Source organism: Papaver somniferum, chromosome 8, assembly GCF_003573695.1.
Source record: "Papaver somniferum cultivar HN1 chromosome 8, ASM357369v1, whole genome shotgun sequence".
Lineage (NCBI taxonomy): Eukaryota > Viridiplantae > Streptophyta > Magnoliopsida > Ranunculales > Papaveraceae > Papaver > Papaver somniferum.
The window spans coordinates 126,065,113-126,082,336 of record NC_039365.1 but is presented as its reverse complement, the minus strand read 5'-3'; the positions used below and the strand labels follow the sequence as shown (position 1 = coordinate 126,082,336).

The following is a 17,224-nucleotide window of genomic DNA, read 5'->3' as shown; positions in this document are numbered from 1 at the left end:
CTTAGTCAAAAGATCTGTCGTTTTGGTTGCTTTTCTGTCCGCATATTGAAAACCCAAAAAAGAGACTAGTTGTCTTGCTAAATTCTTGGCTTCTTCTAATATTGCTATACATTTCCATTGGATAGATGTTTCATTGCCTTGTAGATACTTGATAGTTGCTTGGTTGTCTTCTTCAATGACCAGATTTTGAAGATTGTTTATGTTGGCCCGTTTTGTTGCATGTAGCAGAGCTACAATTTCTGCTTCTTCAGTTGAGGAGGTCTTGAAACTTCCCATTTCTGGTCCTTGGAAAGTACCTGTCCAGTTGCGAAGGATAAACCAAAACCTGCGTCAGCAATTGCAGATAACCAAAAAGCATCATGGTTTAGTTTATATGTATTTGTAATTGGTAAACTCCAATGAGTATTTAACTGAAGTTTCCTACTGTGTTTTTCCTTTAACATGTTTAAATTTTCTGGGTGCTAATAAGTTAGAGTCTTGAAATATCCAAAGCTAATTGTTTAGGAGTTCTATTTTTATTTTGAAAAATTCTAAGGCACCTTTCTTTCCAACACTTGGTAGCATCTAATGCCATAGAGATGGAGTTTAAATCTTGGTTCATCCATTTATCGTATTTATCTAAGAAAGAGATACATAGATTGAATTAGAATATTCTCCCTGTGAATCCAAATGAGATAAGTTCCAGAGTACTCTTGCATAATCACATTTAAAAAATAAGTGATAAGTAGACTCCACATCCTGCTGAGAAAATACACATTTTGTTTCCACTTCCAAGACTAATCTCAGCTTTTATTTAGTTAGTAGTGTATCTTGAAGACATTTCCATATGAAGAATTTCATCCTTTGAGAAGTATCCATACTCCACGAGCCTTTCCAAAACTTTTTAGTTTTTATAGAAACTAAATTAGAGGGGTTTTGAGTTTAGCATATATGATTTTACCGTGAATTCTCCATTTCTAATTAAAGGCCATCTCAATTTTTCTTTTCTCAGATTCCTATCCTTGGTTATGTGTAATATGATATATTCATAATTTCCTTCACCAAAGAAATTTCAAAAACAGAAAGTGACAAGTCTTGATTCCACATCTTTGTATTAGGGTTGATTAACTCTGACACAAGTGTTATGTTTGTGTTTCCTCTAGGAGTAGATTTTGCCAGAATCTCCTCCCTGTTTGGGAGGATCTTGTTATATGTATATCCTCTGCTCTCACTTCCAAAAATAAATAAATAAAATAAAATCATAAACATCAGACAATATTAAAATAAATAATTAGAGGGATTCACTCAGTGTTTTACATTTTTGGTGTCAATTTTTTCATAAAATTGAAACAGTGCAGGATTTCAAGCTAACATTTTGGAGATATGTTTCTATTACCAAGCTCTCAATTCCGATAAAAAATGAGCACATTCTAGGACGTGGAACACCATCACTTAACACATTGAAAATTAGCCGTTGAAACCAAGGAATTTTGAACGATTGAAATTAAGGTCTGTAGATAATGAAGTTTGTTATTTCAAAATGTACTAACTTTTTGTATATATATATATAATATATTCACAAGAGGAACATATGTTCAAGATATTAACCTCAAATCCATTAGCTTTTAGGGTTTATAAAAAAAAAGACATCAAAAATGTGAGAGTGTGAGAATAACAGAGTAAGTGGATACTCCCTCAAAAATAAAAATGAAATCATACATTCAGTGTGAACATAAGATAGACCTATGCAATTTACCATGATTATCTTTGTATATGTTAAAATTCCATCTAATACATTTTGTTCTCGTTTCCTATTTTTATTCTGTTTGGATATATGGACCTCGTAACCTAAATTACGCCTTCCAATTTGGCTTTCAACAAGACCAAGTTTAAGCTTTTTATAGTTATCTGGTGGCCAGTGGAAGAACCAGAAATTAGTGTAAAAAGGGGACTATTTGTTTGTTTGTTTGTATATAAACATGTAGACCTTGGTCGGACAAATACAAAAAATTGTATAAAACTAAGGGTTTTTATATAGTTATGGAGATTTTTTATTTTTATTTTTGGAACGGGTAGGGGATGGTGGTGGTGGGTTGAAGCAGATGTAATTGCTATTGATTATAGACAACACATCTAGGATAGTTATGAACCACATAACTTCTAGTGCAATTTACATTTCCATAAACAATAGACAATACACCCAAGGTAGTTATGAACTACTGAGTTTATAAGGGCAAACCAAATAATAAAGACAAGAGATGTTTCTGCAAGATAGAAAGATACTTCACTGAGAAGAACTGGGACACCCCTTGCTTTGAGGCAAGTAACATACCCTGTTGATCTCATATGTCATTTGGAAACTATGGTATTAAGTTCCACTTGACATAAGATATGTATATTTCTTATTCAGAATTCATGTAAGCATGTGAGAAGTTCTCCTTGAAATTACACGTAAGAATATACACTATGATCCAGGGCACCGGAACCGTGCACAATGTTAGTTTGTATTGGAAAATTTGCCTTATGAATTTTTTATGCATAAATCGTGTTCATTAATGCTCAAGAGTTAAACCATGATTCACAAACACATAGTGATTTGTGAACAAATTTGTCTTCGAAATGTTTATGAGAGTTGTAGCAAATGCCAACATACTTGGAAAAATGGTTTATGAGCATCTGCTTAGTTCGATACTGGGTAGGTATGTGTAGGGGTACGCATACCTATAGACCAGTCCGTAAACTCAGATTGTTGGGGTAGGCGTACCGAGTATGTGTACCCTTATCCTTTCTTGAAATCGGATACTTGGGGCACGTGTACTAAGTAAGTGCACCTCCCCTTATTCAAGGACACGGAACCTTAGGGTACGTGTACTAGGTATGTGCAACCTTACCCATTCTGGAACTCATACCACTAGGGTACGCGTGCGTACCCTGTGTCCAGAATTTCATTAAGTTATAAAAACTCTCTTTAAACAATTCGAAACATTCTCAATATCCATAGATAGTTAATATCATTGCTTGGGCAATATTGAAATGATCTATTTGAAACAAAGATAGTTCGTGAATAATAAGATGTTCTTAACCAATATTGTTAAGGATCTATGAACATTTATTGCTTGAATCATATTTCGAGTAATTTATCAAGGCAAGCTTGACTAGGAGTTTCTTCTTTACAATATTAAATCTACTAAAATCATACGACGTAATCTCAGAAGATAGAATGGTAAATGATGTGAGTGAATAAGATGGTTCACTCTTCACATACCTCTTTGTCGATGAAGTTCTTCAAATGTTTTCTTTTGATCTTCAGTCTTCAATATTAAAGGGTTAGTCAGTGATGTCTGATACTCAACTACCATACTTAATCCTAGTCTGAGGCTTGACTTTAATAGACTAGATATCAAGATATAGTTTTGTGCATCTAACATTGACAAGAGACTTGAGATAAAAAAAACTTGCGAGTTCGACCAAACAGTGCTTTAACAAGGTCTTTTATGGGCTTTAAATACATATGTAGAACATTTAATCCATAAATTGTTTTTAGGAACAATTGAAAGTAAAGGCTAAGAAATCCAAGTCATCTTTATTCATGTGCTAAATTCCCTGGGTTATGGAAAATCTCGAGCCACACAAATAAGTTTCTCGGAATATAAATAATCGGCGTTACAGCTGCACTAAGATTTCTCCTTATATAAACTTCTCTATTTCTCTGAATGTTTCTTGAGCAGCTTTCACGGCTTGGTTACTCATGGAAGAGATTTTGATTTTTCACTGTCAATCACCTCAATATTCTTGATTTTGCTGTATTATCCAGCCAGGATTTTTTGTTCCAGAATGCAAAACAAAGGATAATTTTAAGAACCCATATTGTTATACTCGTTGACTAAAAACTCATGGAAGATTTTTTTATTTTTTTTATTTTTTTGGTGTTCTTGTTGAGGATAGTCTCATACGTTATTGAAAATTTAAGATATCGCAGTTTATAAATCTTGGGAAACCCTAACGGGATACACATGAAGTGGTATTTTGATGAGTCTAATATGACCATACCTATTTCGTATCACCCAATTGAATGTCCACGTGTTGACCCAAATAGATTACACTTGAAATGTCGTTTGAGAATAGTCCCACACAGTATGGGAAGTCTGTTGTACGTGAGGGAGTGTTGGGAATTATCTCACACAATATGGGAAGTTTGAGGTTCTGCGCTCAATAGGTATTAGATAACCCTAAGCTTGCAAGCCGATTTGCAAACCTATTTAGGTCCATGGAATCCCATAGTTCTTGAACGAGAAAGTTATTTTTCTCTATAGTTTTCTGTTTTTCTTTTTTGTTTGGCTATTGAGGGATACGTGAATTTAACATATTTGATTAGTAGAAATATAGTTTCTAAGGTACATAAATGAAGGGGTACGAATAGTTTTATTTTGGTATAATAAAAGGAAACTCAAGCCCAAATATTCTCGTCGAGGAAATGAAACTTCGTTTATCTATTATTATGTGGAAAAACAACTGCCAATATTTTTTTGGGATGCAAATAGAAATTTTATAAATTAAGAAATGTCCGACATAACAACGCGTGATAAGAAACTAGGATAATAACCTATCCAACACTCAAAAATGCCTTATTTACAGGCATACTTAGCTAACTCATCTGCATATGTATTCGCAAGTCTATTTATGTGCACATAACTCCAACTATCAAAACAATTTAAGAGATATAAAATGTCTTCAATAATGCCTCTAAGCTCCTAAGGAGCAACTAATTTTTATCAGACATTGGTAGTCAGTCTCTAGATTAATGGCTCACCCAATCTCGTCCACAACAACTAGATATTCCAGATGCTCAAATCATATGGCTCTACAGAAGCTTTTGTATTTTGATCCTAAATGGTCACATGCAAAATTTCTAAATATTATGCCATAACCACTAGATATAGCAATATTACAAATATACACATCACAATTTATTTCAAGTAGTTAACACCAGCAAGGATCTATTCAGATGGAGGGAAAATGTGAGGAAGTGCTGGTGTCCCTAGTAACACTATTAGAATTTCTAAGGAAACTAGAAACATGTTGTATTATTTGTTTTCGGCTACTGAATTTATCGTTGAATACCACAATACGCCTCTCAATCCATAAATTCCAAGCAGTAACTTCCATTGTAGAGATAGTTTATGCATCATGTATTTCAGACCAATTAATATATCCATTCCTAAAGAGAGAGCCATTGACCATCATAAAAAATATAACCAGCTATACTGAACGACATGCACTAGTAAATGGACAATAAAGTAGGATATGAACAACGACCTCGAATTCTCTATGAAATCCATCACATTGAATCTTCTCTTGGTAGACATTTCTACTCAATCTTCATTTTGAGGGAAGGATATATTTGACACATTTCCAAATAAAAAGTTTTATTATGGAAATAAGTTATGGACCAAGCTTTTTTCCAGATATTGTTCTGTTGCAGTTTGAAACCAGTTTTCACCTTGATGATACTTCAGATTGTAGAGAATTTAGTTAGTTGACTTGACTAAAAATTATTCATTTTTAGTTTGATTCCATAATACTTTGTCGTTAATCCTCATAGTAATTCTCATGCTCAAGATAGTTTGAGCCGTGTCACTATTAAAAAGATTATTGACAGTGTCTTGTTCCAGCATTTTTGATATGCATCAGTGAGTTCTGACACATAAGTAATGGTTCATGGGTTGTTAGTTGTGGAGTAGGTAGGTGCTCATGATTAAAAATTTGTTTGTCTTCCCATTCTAGAATATGTTTAGCACCTCTCGAAGAGCAACAACTGAACTTTTTGATAAACTCAAACTCACTATTAATGCTCTTCCAACACCAGGTAGAGTCAACTTTTTAAACCATTGAAAAAGAGAAGTACTCTTCAAATATTTGGCCTTGAAAGAAGTAGCCCAAATGTTATATTAAACTGTACACAATCTCCAAGCCTACTTAGCAAGAAAAACATGATTAAATCACTTCAAATTTGTGAAATTAAGACCCCCGACTAATGTAGTCTTGCATAACCTTCCCAAGAGTAAGAAAAATTCCTTTATTTGCAGGCTTACCCTATAAAAATCTCAGTTTAATGAAATTCATATTCCATATGTTTCATCTGGAAGCTTGAAAGAACTCAACTGATATGATGGAATTGTATTAAGAATATTGCTGACCATTATGGACCCGCCTGCTTGTGATTGCATTTTAGCTTTCTATTTAGATGGTTTGTTATGCATATTTACCTATAAGGTGATTGAAATAAACTTTTTTACTTTTCTTGAGAAATAATTGAACCCCAAGGTACCTCTTTGGATCTATCTTCTTCCCTTGTAACATTTTAGTAATATTATTACAAGCAGAAGCATTCAAGTTTTTACTAAAGGAAATGGTGGATTTTTGATAAATCAGTAGTTATTCAGAAGAAGAGCCGAAATCTTCTGGAATACTTGCAAAGGCCTAATGTTTTCAAGATCAGTTTTCACATAGATTAGACAGTCATCAACAAATAACATATAACTAATTGGTGGTGCTTTTTGGGCTTTTTGATGCCTTGAATCTTCTTATTATCTTCACTAGCAACCATTGCTCTGAAGAAAGACTTCGTAATAATAATAAACAAGATAGCGAAAATGGGTTCCCCTTGCATATTTCCGTTTGTTGGATTTAAATTTTTTGTTATATAGATATGTTGAAGTATCAATATTGAATACCACTTCTTGGAGAATCCCATTTATTCATAACCTCCACAAGGAAACTCCATAAGCAACTGCCAATAAGTGAAGTTGAAAAACAATTGGGCGCATAAAAGTGATCGGAGAGCATTTTCCATTTGGCATACTACTGTACTTTAAGTCCAACCTGCCGCCTATTTTACTAAAAGATTATATATATAGTTTTTGGGGTAGTATAAATCAATTTACTTAAATTCAAAACCCTGCTTTTATGACATATCTACGTTATATAATATGTTTTTAGTTTTCATTTTTACCCCAACTATATAAAAAACTAAAAGGATCAGGGAAGTACATTTTTTGTTTCCAACTAAAAAGTCTTCTTCTTGGATCTGGAATGACATACAACGTAATCTTCAGCTTATGAAACGACATTATATATCACGAATGAGAGATGGAAAATCAGTTAAAGCATTTCAGCATAGGTGGATAAATAAAAGAGCCAACACAAATTGTCAATTAAACAGTCAGAATCATTGTAACAGAGATATGAAGGTTTCTGAGTTAATGGATACAGATACCCAGAATTGTAATGCAGTCAAGCTTAACAATGCTTTGATCAAAATAAAGTTTAGAAGATTCAAGCCATCAAAATCCCAATTGAAGGACAAGATAAGCTGAGATGGTCCCTAACAAAGTTTGGAAAATTTACCACCAATTCAATCTACGAGGAACTAACAAAGAACAATCATTCTCATCCCGCACCTGATGTTGTGAATAAGAGAAAGATTAGCTTAAGATATGGCAGTTGGAAGTTCCTCACAAAATCTAGTGGAAATGTAGCCATGATATACTTCCAGTCAACAAGAAGATAAGCACATACATCAAACATATCAATAATATGTGTCGTATGTGCAACAGAGAAGAAGAAACTAGCTCATATATTTTTCTTCATTTTCAGTCTGCAGATGTTATATGGTTGGGCATCTCTACAGATCTACGTTAGTCCAAAGAAGCAAGCATATCTCTTTAAAATTGGATTAAATCCTGGTTCTCTGACAATAACTCTGTAGTAGCACATAATCCTGAAATGTCCAGTCTTGCAGCTTGCACGTTATGGCATCTGTGAAAAGTTAGATGTAATAAAAAAAATTGAGAACAAAACGCATCATCCTAGAAGTGTTATCCGAAGAATCAGAAACTACATAAATTCCATAGTGGCTGCAAATCAAAACATCGAAAGGCATATAATTAGGAAAACAGAAACTTAGCTTAAACCTCCTAGTGACTTGTTAAAAAAAAGATATTGATGCTTCTATGATTTCAGATTATTCTAAATCCGGACTTGCTCTAATTATTCGTGATTGTACATGAGGATTCGTGGGGGCAATGGCCTTCTTAGTATCATCTAGAGATACGACACACGTTGGAGATATGGTTTTGCTTAAAGCTTTGGAACGACATAAATCTTGAAAGAGTCATTATAGAAGGTGACAATCAAGTTGTGGTTAAATTCTGTAATGGTAATGTAGATGATTTTCCTTGCGAAAATCAAAGTTTAATTTTAGAGCGTCAGAGAGCCCATAGTAGTTTGAGCCAGTGTGTTGTTTCTTGTAGATGATTTTCCTTGTAGATATGTTAGCAAAACATGGTAGAAGGAGTATCATTAGTCAAGTCTGGTAGAATGATCCACCAAATGTTATCATGGAAATTTTCCCCGGGGACAGTAGTTTAAATTCCTAAGTCTGTAGTTGGCATTGTCCTTTAAGTCAAGTCTTGGTTTGTTGTATTGAACTCTTCTGTCTGTTTAATGAATTTTTTTTTTGCTCCATAAAAATAAAAATGAAAATAATAAAAACCCATGCTTTTATATTTTTTATTGAATCATTATTGACCGATCAACCGAAGGATCCGGAGGGAGGGAGTCCCTTTTATGGCCACTTTTTTTTGTAAGTTGAAACCTCACATAAATTTGCAATTTTATAAAAAGATTTTGGTAGTGTGCACTTGATAATACCAAAATATCCCTCCCTTTTAGTCCAATTACTTGTGTATCATATTCTTTAGGGGTATAATTGGCAACCAAACTTTAATATAACATATCTAAAAATCCGTGCCTTAGAATTTTACAAATTTTATCTCGTTGGAAAGGTTATAAAAAGATCTACACAATGAGTACAAACAACAACATTAAATTTAGAGGTTTTACGAAAACTTCGGAGGTATTTATCATTTTAGGCACAGTTTTAGAAAATTATATGTATATCCATTATGCCAACCACCACAAAAGATACATAATACTTTATGTAGCCATATTTTGGTTTATGCATATAACTAATTTTCCATTGCAACTAATAAAACGATGTACTCCCTCCGTTTCAGGAAAAGTGACACCTTAGCTTTAGGCATAGTTTTCGAAAACTCAATGCATAGCCATTATGCAAACATATTATGCAGCCATATTTTGATCGATGAGGGATGACATATTATGCAAACAAAGGATGTATAACATATTATGCAACCATATTTTGGTCGATGAGGGATGACATATTATGCAAACAAAGGATGCATAACATATTATGCAGCCATATTTTGGTTTATGTATCGACTAATTTTCCCTCTCAGAAAAAATGATACTTTCACCTCGTTTCAACAAAATAGATACTTTCACCTTTTCAATTTCCCTCTGTTTGAGGAAAAGTGATCATTTTATCAATTTGGTCTATTATTAGGCAAAATGAAACTATGAAAATATTGCTTTTCTTGAAACGAAGATAGTACATGCCTACCGGTGGAAATAGTTATTTGTTTCGTTTTTCTTCGATCGGCCCTCTCCACCGTGGCAGCGGTGTTCTAGTATAAATAAGCTGGGCTTACAAGAACATCTCTAATGCAAGGGGTTAAGATCATCGTCTTTTTTTGTTTATTGTTAAATGGCAAAAAATAATACAGATAAATATTTTTTACCTAAAATCCATCTCGATCTAAGGTCTTCGTTAGTAAACCTTATTTAAGTTTAGAAACAAAATAACGACCTAAAATCTAAAGTCAAGAATAAAATCCAATTTATACTTTCTTCATTTAGCCATGTCATACTTCTTGATGACTTTGACCCTTGTATTCAGTGAAAAATATCTTATATTCTAGATATGATTTATTTTAAGACCATGGGCGTTTGCATTAAAGATGCTCTAAAAATAATTTACCAGAGCTGAGAAAAGAGTCGAACGATCTAATTCCCTTAAGAAGGGCATTCTTGGGTTAGCTTGTTTTAGTCGATGCTCGATGGAAGGGTGAGTTAATCAAGTGGGGAGGTGTTAGCGGGACCGCAAGTGCATTTTTTTTCCTTTATTCCAGGGACAGCACAAATGCATATCTTACGTAAGTGAATCTATTATCTTGTAGATCTTGTCTTGCATGTACTTTGCTTTTTGTGTCGTATTTGGCAAATGAAAATGGTTAGGCGTTAAATCCAGTCCCCTTCCCTGCATAAAACCTAAGCGTTACTTTAGGCATATGTTCCTACTTGCTTTCGTTAGGTTTTTGTTTTTTTCGGGCTAATTTGTTTTTCTTCTTACCTTTTCCTTCTCTGTCTTTTTCTTCTCTTTCTCAATCGGTTTTTCTTCTCATCAAATCAGCAGGTATCCAAGCAAGATCGTGCACTTGTATTCATACGTCTAAAAATGCACAAATTCAATGTAGTCAATATTGAATTTCCGTCAACATCGGTCGAGTACCGAGACACGATATTTCAATAAATATCAATGAAATATCGGCCAATATCGACGAAATATCACCAATACCGACATCCCGATGAAACAGCGAAACCGATATTATCGGCGGTATCTCGACCATCTCGGACGAGAATAACTACATTAGAGTAAATATCATTTCATACTTCTATCAACTCAAACAAAAAAAATCCAAAATTGCCCCTTCTATTATTTTTTATGGCAACTCAAAATTAGCAGATTTTCCAAGTCTCAACTTTCTGCCATGTTTCCTAGTAAATCTGCTTGAAGTGTCGACGTAGTGGAGTGGAGGCACTGAAGCCTTTAAACAAAGTTGGCCATAACCCTGGTCTTGAAGTTTGCGTGGCCCCAATCAAAATAGGGAAAATGTGACCGGGCCTTATTAAGGGCCAAGACAGTAAGACATGCTATGCGATGCCCGTGTTGATTCTTGATTAATTTTGGGAACATTATTTAAATATTCTTAGCATAGGGCCCCTTCCAAAATATCCTTATCATCTTTGCAAATATCTCTAGGATTGGAAAAGTCCAAACCCGAATTGCAATGTTATTAAAAACCCTTTAATAAAATGCGATAACCGTTGCCAGCGTCATTAAGCAGCCGATTATTTTTCATTTTATCCCATTTCTTTCTCTCTCCTTCTCTCTCAGTTTCGGAAGAAACCCGAAGAAAAAAAAGTGATTTTTTTTTAGAAATTAACGCTTACAACTTCAAAAATCAGGTGAAATCCGAAAGAAACTTAGTAGATCTGAAGTGTTCTTTGATTTATAAGAACAAATTCAACTGAAAACAGAAGAAAACATCGATTTCATTAGGTTTCAGAGATGCAGTGAGCAGCAACAGCAAAAAAAATCGAAGGTAATACGTAGATTGTGTTTCGATTCAGTTTAATCTTCATCTAAATTCGACTTTTTAGGGTTTCGGAAACGATTTTATTCAAAAAAATTATTGAAAAAATCGATTTATATTTTCAGCAGTTACTGATTCATACTAATTTGCTTCGAGTTCATGTTGCATGTGATGAAAATCAACAAAATCGACTGATTCTGTTACTGATAAAGAAATAGAAGTCTTCCGTTGGAATTAAGAAAGGTAAAACAAACTTTTATCATCGATTTTGATTCAGTTAGGGTGTTGAATTAGTAGTCTATTTTGTTTCTGATTCAAATAACAGAAGTTATTTAGGTTGTTGAAGTTATTTTGATTCGGAAGTTATTTTGATTCAGTTAGGGTGTTGAATTTATAGTTGTTGATTTAGTTATTGAAGCATAACTGTTTCATATATGATTTCTGCCTCTTGTTTGAGGGTTTGATGGTTTGTGTGAGTGTTTGGTTTTAATCTGTAATTTTTTGGACTTCAACAACACAGTAAGTGTCACAAAACATGTAAGATTAGTACTTGCACATGATAATGATGAGTCAAACATGTTATTTGTCAATTCTCTGAGTTATAAACATGTTTGTAGTCCATTTTGCTGGTTAATTATGTTTTTAATGATGACTCAAACATGTTATTAGTGCATTTTGCTACTTATTTGACTTCAATTCTAGAGGCAACTCCTTCTAGTTTATCCCATATTTGGAAGCAACTTAAGATAGTTACCTCAACTTCCTTAGACTACTTGTGCTAGTAGTCCATTTTGCAATTGCATTCTGGCTCCAGACATCGATACAACTTGTGCCTTTCTCCCAGATTCAGAAGTAACTAGAGTTAGTTGACTACATTTCTAGAGGCTACTTGATGAAGTTGCTCCCAGATGTGGAACAACTTTTGCTAGTTTCTCTCAACTTTTACTTTGTTCTATTTCATAGTTACTTTGTTCCATTATGTTGAATTAGAACTGTAGTTTATTTTGAATCTCTGCATAATGGTTCTAATGGAGTGTATGTAAACATCATCATATCTCTTGCAAAACATTGTATAGGAAAAGGTATTTTACTACATATTTTGGAGAAACAACCTGCACTAGTTGCCTTCATATTTGGAGGCAACTTATGCTAGTTGTTCCCATATTTGAAAGCAACCTGTACTAGTGGCCTTCATATTTAAAGACAAAAGTTGTGATAGTTTTTCCAAGTTTTGCAGACAACTTGTACTACTTGACTCTATATCTGTAGAAAACTGGGCTAGTTCGATAAATTATCTCTGATAGTGCGTGTTTGTGTTATTTTGAGCAAAAATATTATTCAAAGCATTTGGTAGTAGTCCATTTTTGCTAGTGAATTAGTTTACTTTGAGACAACTTGTGCCAGTTGCTCTCAGATTCAGAAGCAACTAGAGTTAGTTGACTCCATTCCTAGAGTTAGTTGGTCCCAGATATGGAAACAACTTTTGCTAGTTTCTCTCATATTTGAAAGCAACTTAAGTTAGTTTATCTCAATACCTATTGTGGTTTGATGCTAACTATTTGTATTATCTGAACAGAACCAGGTTTTGTGGACATATCAAAGGGTTTTAAGGTAGAGTTTGAGATTGCTTATACCTTCCTGGCATAGTTTAAGGTCCAACCTAAATTCATGGTGTTCTGATCTAGTCTAGGTGTAAAATGATACATCAGATTATGTATGAAGTTTGAACTCTAAATGTAGCTTCTTTAAATCCTAGTTGTATATATCGGTTTTGTGCAAGCTTACAACATCTACTGTCATGATTTAGAGATGGTATCTGCAATTTTATGTGCTTGGCTGTATCCAAATGTTGTGCAATGAAAACGAAGAGGCAAAAGGACAACATTTTACACTAAAAAAGTAGACAAAGTTGATATCCAGCATCAGTTAATGATGGGATAAACAATTTCCCTCCGTTGTACAATGTGTACGGTGAAAAAATGAAGAGGACGGGCATTTACATCAGCATTTACAACTTGTTATTGAATGAATATATAGACATTTTAATTCTTAACATGAATGAGCAAACATTTTAATTATATTTATCGAATGAATATGTAGGCAACCTCTTGCGATTTTTTTTTCTAGAAGAAACTTGATTCAAGTTGTGTCCAGAGGTGAAAGCAACTAGAACAAGTTGCCTCCCATATTGGAAATTATATAGGCAACTTAGTTCAAGTTGTGTCCATAGGTGGAAGAAACTAGAACAAGTTGTCTCCAGTATTGGAAACAACTTAGAAACAACTTGGTGAAGTTGTTCCCATAATCTGGAACACGGGAACCTATGATATGTAAAAGGAGATCATACACTATACGACACGATTGTAGGTATACATAGCTTAGGATATTGCTAAAAGTACAAACCGATCCTCGCGATTTTTTTCCCTAGAAGAAACTTGTTCAATTGATCCTCGATTTTTCGCAACTTGTTCAAGTTGGCCCCAAAATTGAAATCTGGGAACAACTAGAACAGGTTGTCTCCGCATCTGGAGCCAAGCCAACACTATTTCCCCACACACAAAAAAAAAGTAAAATAGAGCCTGTAGCAGACAGTCTTAGATACAAAAAACTTCAAAACAAAAAGGAAAACTCAATTCATAAATAACTGAGACAACTATTGTTTAGCAACTGCAACATAACACGTTCAGGAAAAAAAATTGAAAAAAAATACCCAGACAAAGACAACAAGTTGAAAAAAACATTACGAAGTTCAAAAAAGTGACAACTTAAACAAAGATTCATGGGAACATGGTCTTCCAGAAGTTTGAATACAGTTGCCTTCGCAATGTTGGTGCATGAGCAACCAATGGAGGTCTTCAACATTTGATGATTATGATATACAAGCATGCCACACCGACCACACCTTCAAATTGTTCAGAAACCAGTGATGTTTATCACCATCTTCGCCAGGAACAACTTCAAATGTAACTGGAAAAATCTCTGCAAAAAAATATATAAATTAGTAACTGAAAGGGTGTTTCAGGTTACATAAATGAAAATAACTAGCACAAGTTGTCTCCATAAATGGAAGCAACTAGCACAAGTTGTCTCCGAAGATAGAAACAACTTGACCAAGTTGCTTCCAGAATCTGAAGCCAACAAAGTATAACATATAGCAAGCATCATCAGATAAACCAAAACACAATTCAAAACCAGCTACCATCAATTTCGACACTACCAATAGTCCAACACCACCATTATTACAAAACCCTACCAATTGAAATACACAAACTAAATATACATTTTGGTGGTACGCAATTCAAGACAAAAGAAACTCAAAAAAATCAAAAACAAAACTGGAACTCAATATGAAAATAATAAATACAAGGTGTCTCCAAAAAAAGGAATCAACTAACATAAGTTGCCTTCAAATAGTGGAAGCAACTTGGTCAAGTTGTCTCCCATTTGGAGGAAACTAGAAGAAGTTGTGTCTAACAAAAAGTGTACATGAATAAGCTTCTCAAGAGAAAAAAACGAGAATATGCCAAAATGTCACATCAAAACTATTGCAGATAAGTGAAGTTTAAAATCAAGAGTATGGAAGAAACTACTAAAAGTCGTCTCCAGAAATGGAAGCAACTTGGTCAAGTTGTATATCAAGGTGGAAGCAACTTGAACAAGTTGCTCCAAAAACTGAAACTAAAAGAATGTGAGCTACAACAACATATCAATGCACAACAAATATAAAACAAAAACATGAGTATTGTTCCAAAATTAGAGTAAATAAGTTGGCCACAAATTTCCAAGCACAAGTTGTCCTCATCTTAGGAAGTAGAAAATGCCTAACCACATATAAAACACATCAAAAATCAAGAAAAAAGCATACCTTGGTTACCATCTTTTCCACCAGCAACCATAAAGTGTGTGTTCCATCCAGGAAACTAGTGGTATCTTAAAGTAAAGGCAAGTTGGTCAAGTTTTCAAAATCAGAAGCTAAAAGTGCATGTTTCATTCAAAAATATCAACGTACATATAATTTTTGCATCTCGCAAAAAGGTAGTTGGTTCAGAAATAAGATGAAAGGAAAGTACCCAAAGTTAAATCACTTCCTCCAACATATCTCGACCAAGCTTCATTGAACACTCAAAGCAGCGGAATGATTCCTCCACTCCACTGCAAAGTTACAAAAACATTTAGATGTAAGCATATTGAGATAAAGTTCAAGCAGAAAAGGCAATCATCGTATAATATAGTATAAGGAAAAATGAATTTAAAAAGGTAACAGGAGTTCAAGACTAAACCATTTAAAACTGTAAAACATACCGCTCGCAACACAGAGTGCACACAGATTAATAATACAAAGACTAATGCATTACCTCCAACTTAATAACACTTGTTATTGCTTAGTTAGCAAGATATTATACCATTATACACCTAGGTACCCTTTCAACAGCTTCACCTAATCCTAAGCAATGTCCAACATTGACGCAATTGTTGATTCCATGGACACAACACGAAGAATAGCTATAACGAAGCAAGAGTAAAGAACTCAAGCGCGACTACATTTTCTCATTGCAGTAAGAGAGAATTGGTTTATTTCTATCTTAGCCAGTATATAGTAAGAACTATCATTTGCATTCTTAGTTTCTTGAAGAATAAAGGAAACTTAGCCAATGGTTTCTTACCGTAATAAGATCGTCTTCCACCTCCTCCATAAAATCATCTTCCACCTCCCCTATACTTTAAGTCCCTCTGCAAGAAGCAAAAAATAAAAGTGTCAACGCAGAAGCCACCCAAATAAAGCTTTTAAAGCATTTGGTACAATCTACCAGAGACAAAGATATATAATTTCACAAAGAACATGTTTTATATAAACTGAACAATCAATTATCTCATAAGTTAATACAGAACGCTGGTTTAAAATGATCACACACACCATTGCAACCACAAACCACCACATAAAGCAACCATAACCACTGTCCGCCATAAACACCCACAACCGCAGCTACCAGAATATCACACACCATTGCAACCATCGACAGCTACAACTACCACCCATAAAAACACATTGGCAGAAATAGAACAGAACCATAATTGATGAACAGAATAACCCATATCGTACTTCAATTTAACAATGAATTGAATATTTACCCTCCACAACAAAACATAATCCATATAATTTTAGTAAATCAGCAACCACAACAAAACATAACCCATATAATTTTACTAAATCGGCAAATAAATCAGAAAAATCACCTTCACGATTATCCCATAAAACATCATCAGGAGCCTTCAATCCAAAACCATCATATACACGCTTGTACATGCCCTTAATCCTAAAATAACTGCATAATCTCATAATAAAAATGCATAAAGTGAAAATCAAATCGAAAATCACAGCAATTTATCAAATTAGGTTGTAAAATTACTCACATCTCATAAAACGACTTCGTCGTATTCTTATTAAGATTCGAAACAACCAAAAATTAAGACTTGGTACAGATCTGATAATTTTCTACAAATTTAGATCCAATACAAGATGCTTGGATATTGAATACAAGATGTTGCAGTCATGGTGATGGTCGTGATGGTGGAGGAATTCAAAAGGCTATGACAGTGACAAGATGAAGATGGTGGTGGCAGATATGGAGATGATGGAGAGTTCCATTGGTTTTTCTCGAGTGAGAAATAAAGGAGAAGCCGATGTAAAAGAGATAATGGGATTATACAAATTATTTTTCTATTCATAATTTCAATTATGCCATTAGCGGTATTTGTAAAGGCTCTTAAGGGCATTTGTGAAGATCCATGAATAATAGGGGTGTCTATAACATTCCCACATTAATTTTTTCCTTTCTTTTGTATTGGTTCTCGGTTACTTAAATAAATGTTTATAAAATATAAACTTTTTAACGCAAACAAAACTTAAGTTATTAGATGTCTATATCCTGATGATTAGTTAATATTTA

The 17,224-nt window shown here is 33.9% G+C and overlaps 1 long non-coding RNA gene across 3 annotated transcripts; it reads right to left on the bottom strand.

Annotated features, from left to right (window-relative positions):
* Positions 1 to 13,885: 13,885 nt before the first annotated feature.
* LOC113302945 lies at positions 13,886 to 16,980 on the bottom strand. 3 transcript variants are annotated; one of them, XR_003337221.1, is made up of 6 exons: positions 16,689 to 16,980; positions 16,512 to 16,600; positions 16,192 to 16,303; positions 15,941 to 16,007; positions 15,142 to 15,428; positions 13,886 to 14,255 (listed from the first exon to the last, which is right to left on the bottom strand). It is a non-coding gene; the product is annotated as an uncharacterized LOC113302945 (long non-coding RNA). The 3 variants fall into 3 exon arrangements; XR_003337220.1 differs by lacking the exon at positions 16,192 to 16,303 and having other exon boundaries at positions 15,142 to 15,206; positions 15,347 to 15,428; positions 16,689 to 16,977; XR_003337219.1 differs by lacking the exon at positions 16,192 to 16,303 and having other exon boundaries at positions 16,689 to 16,978.
* Positions 16,981 to 17,224: the final 244 nt, after the last annotated feature.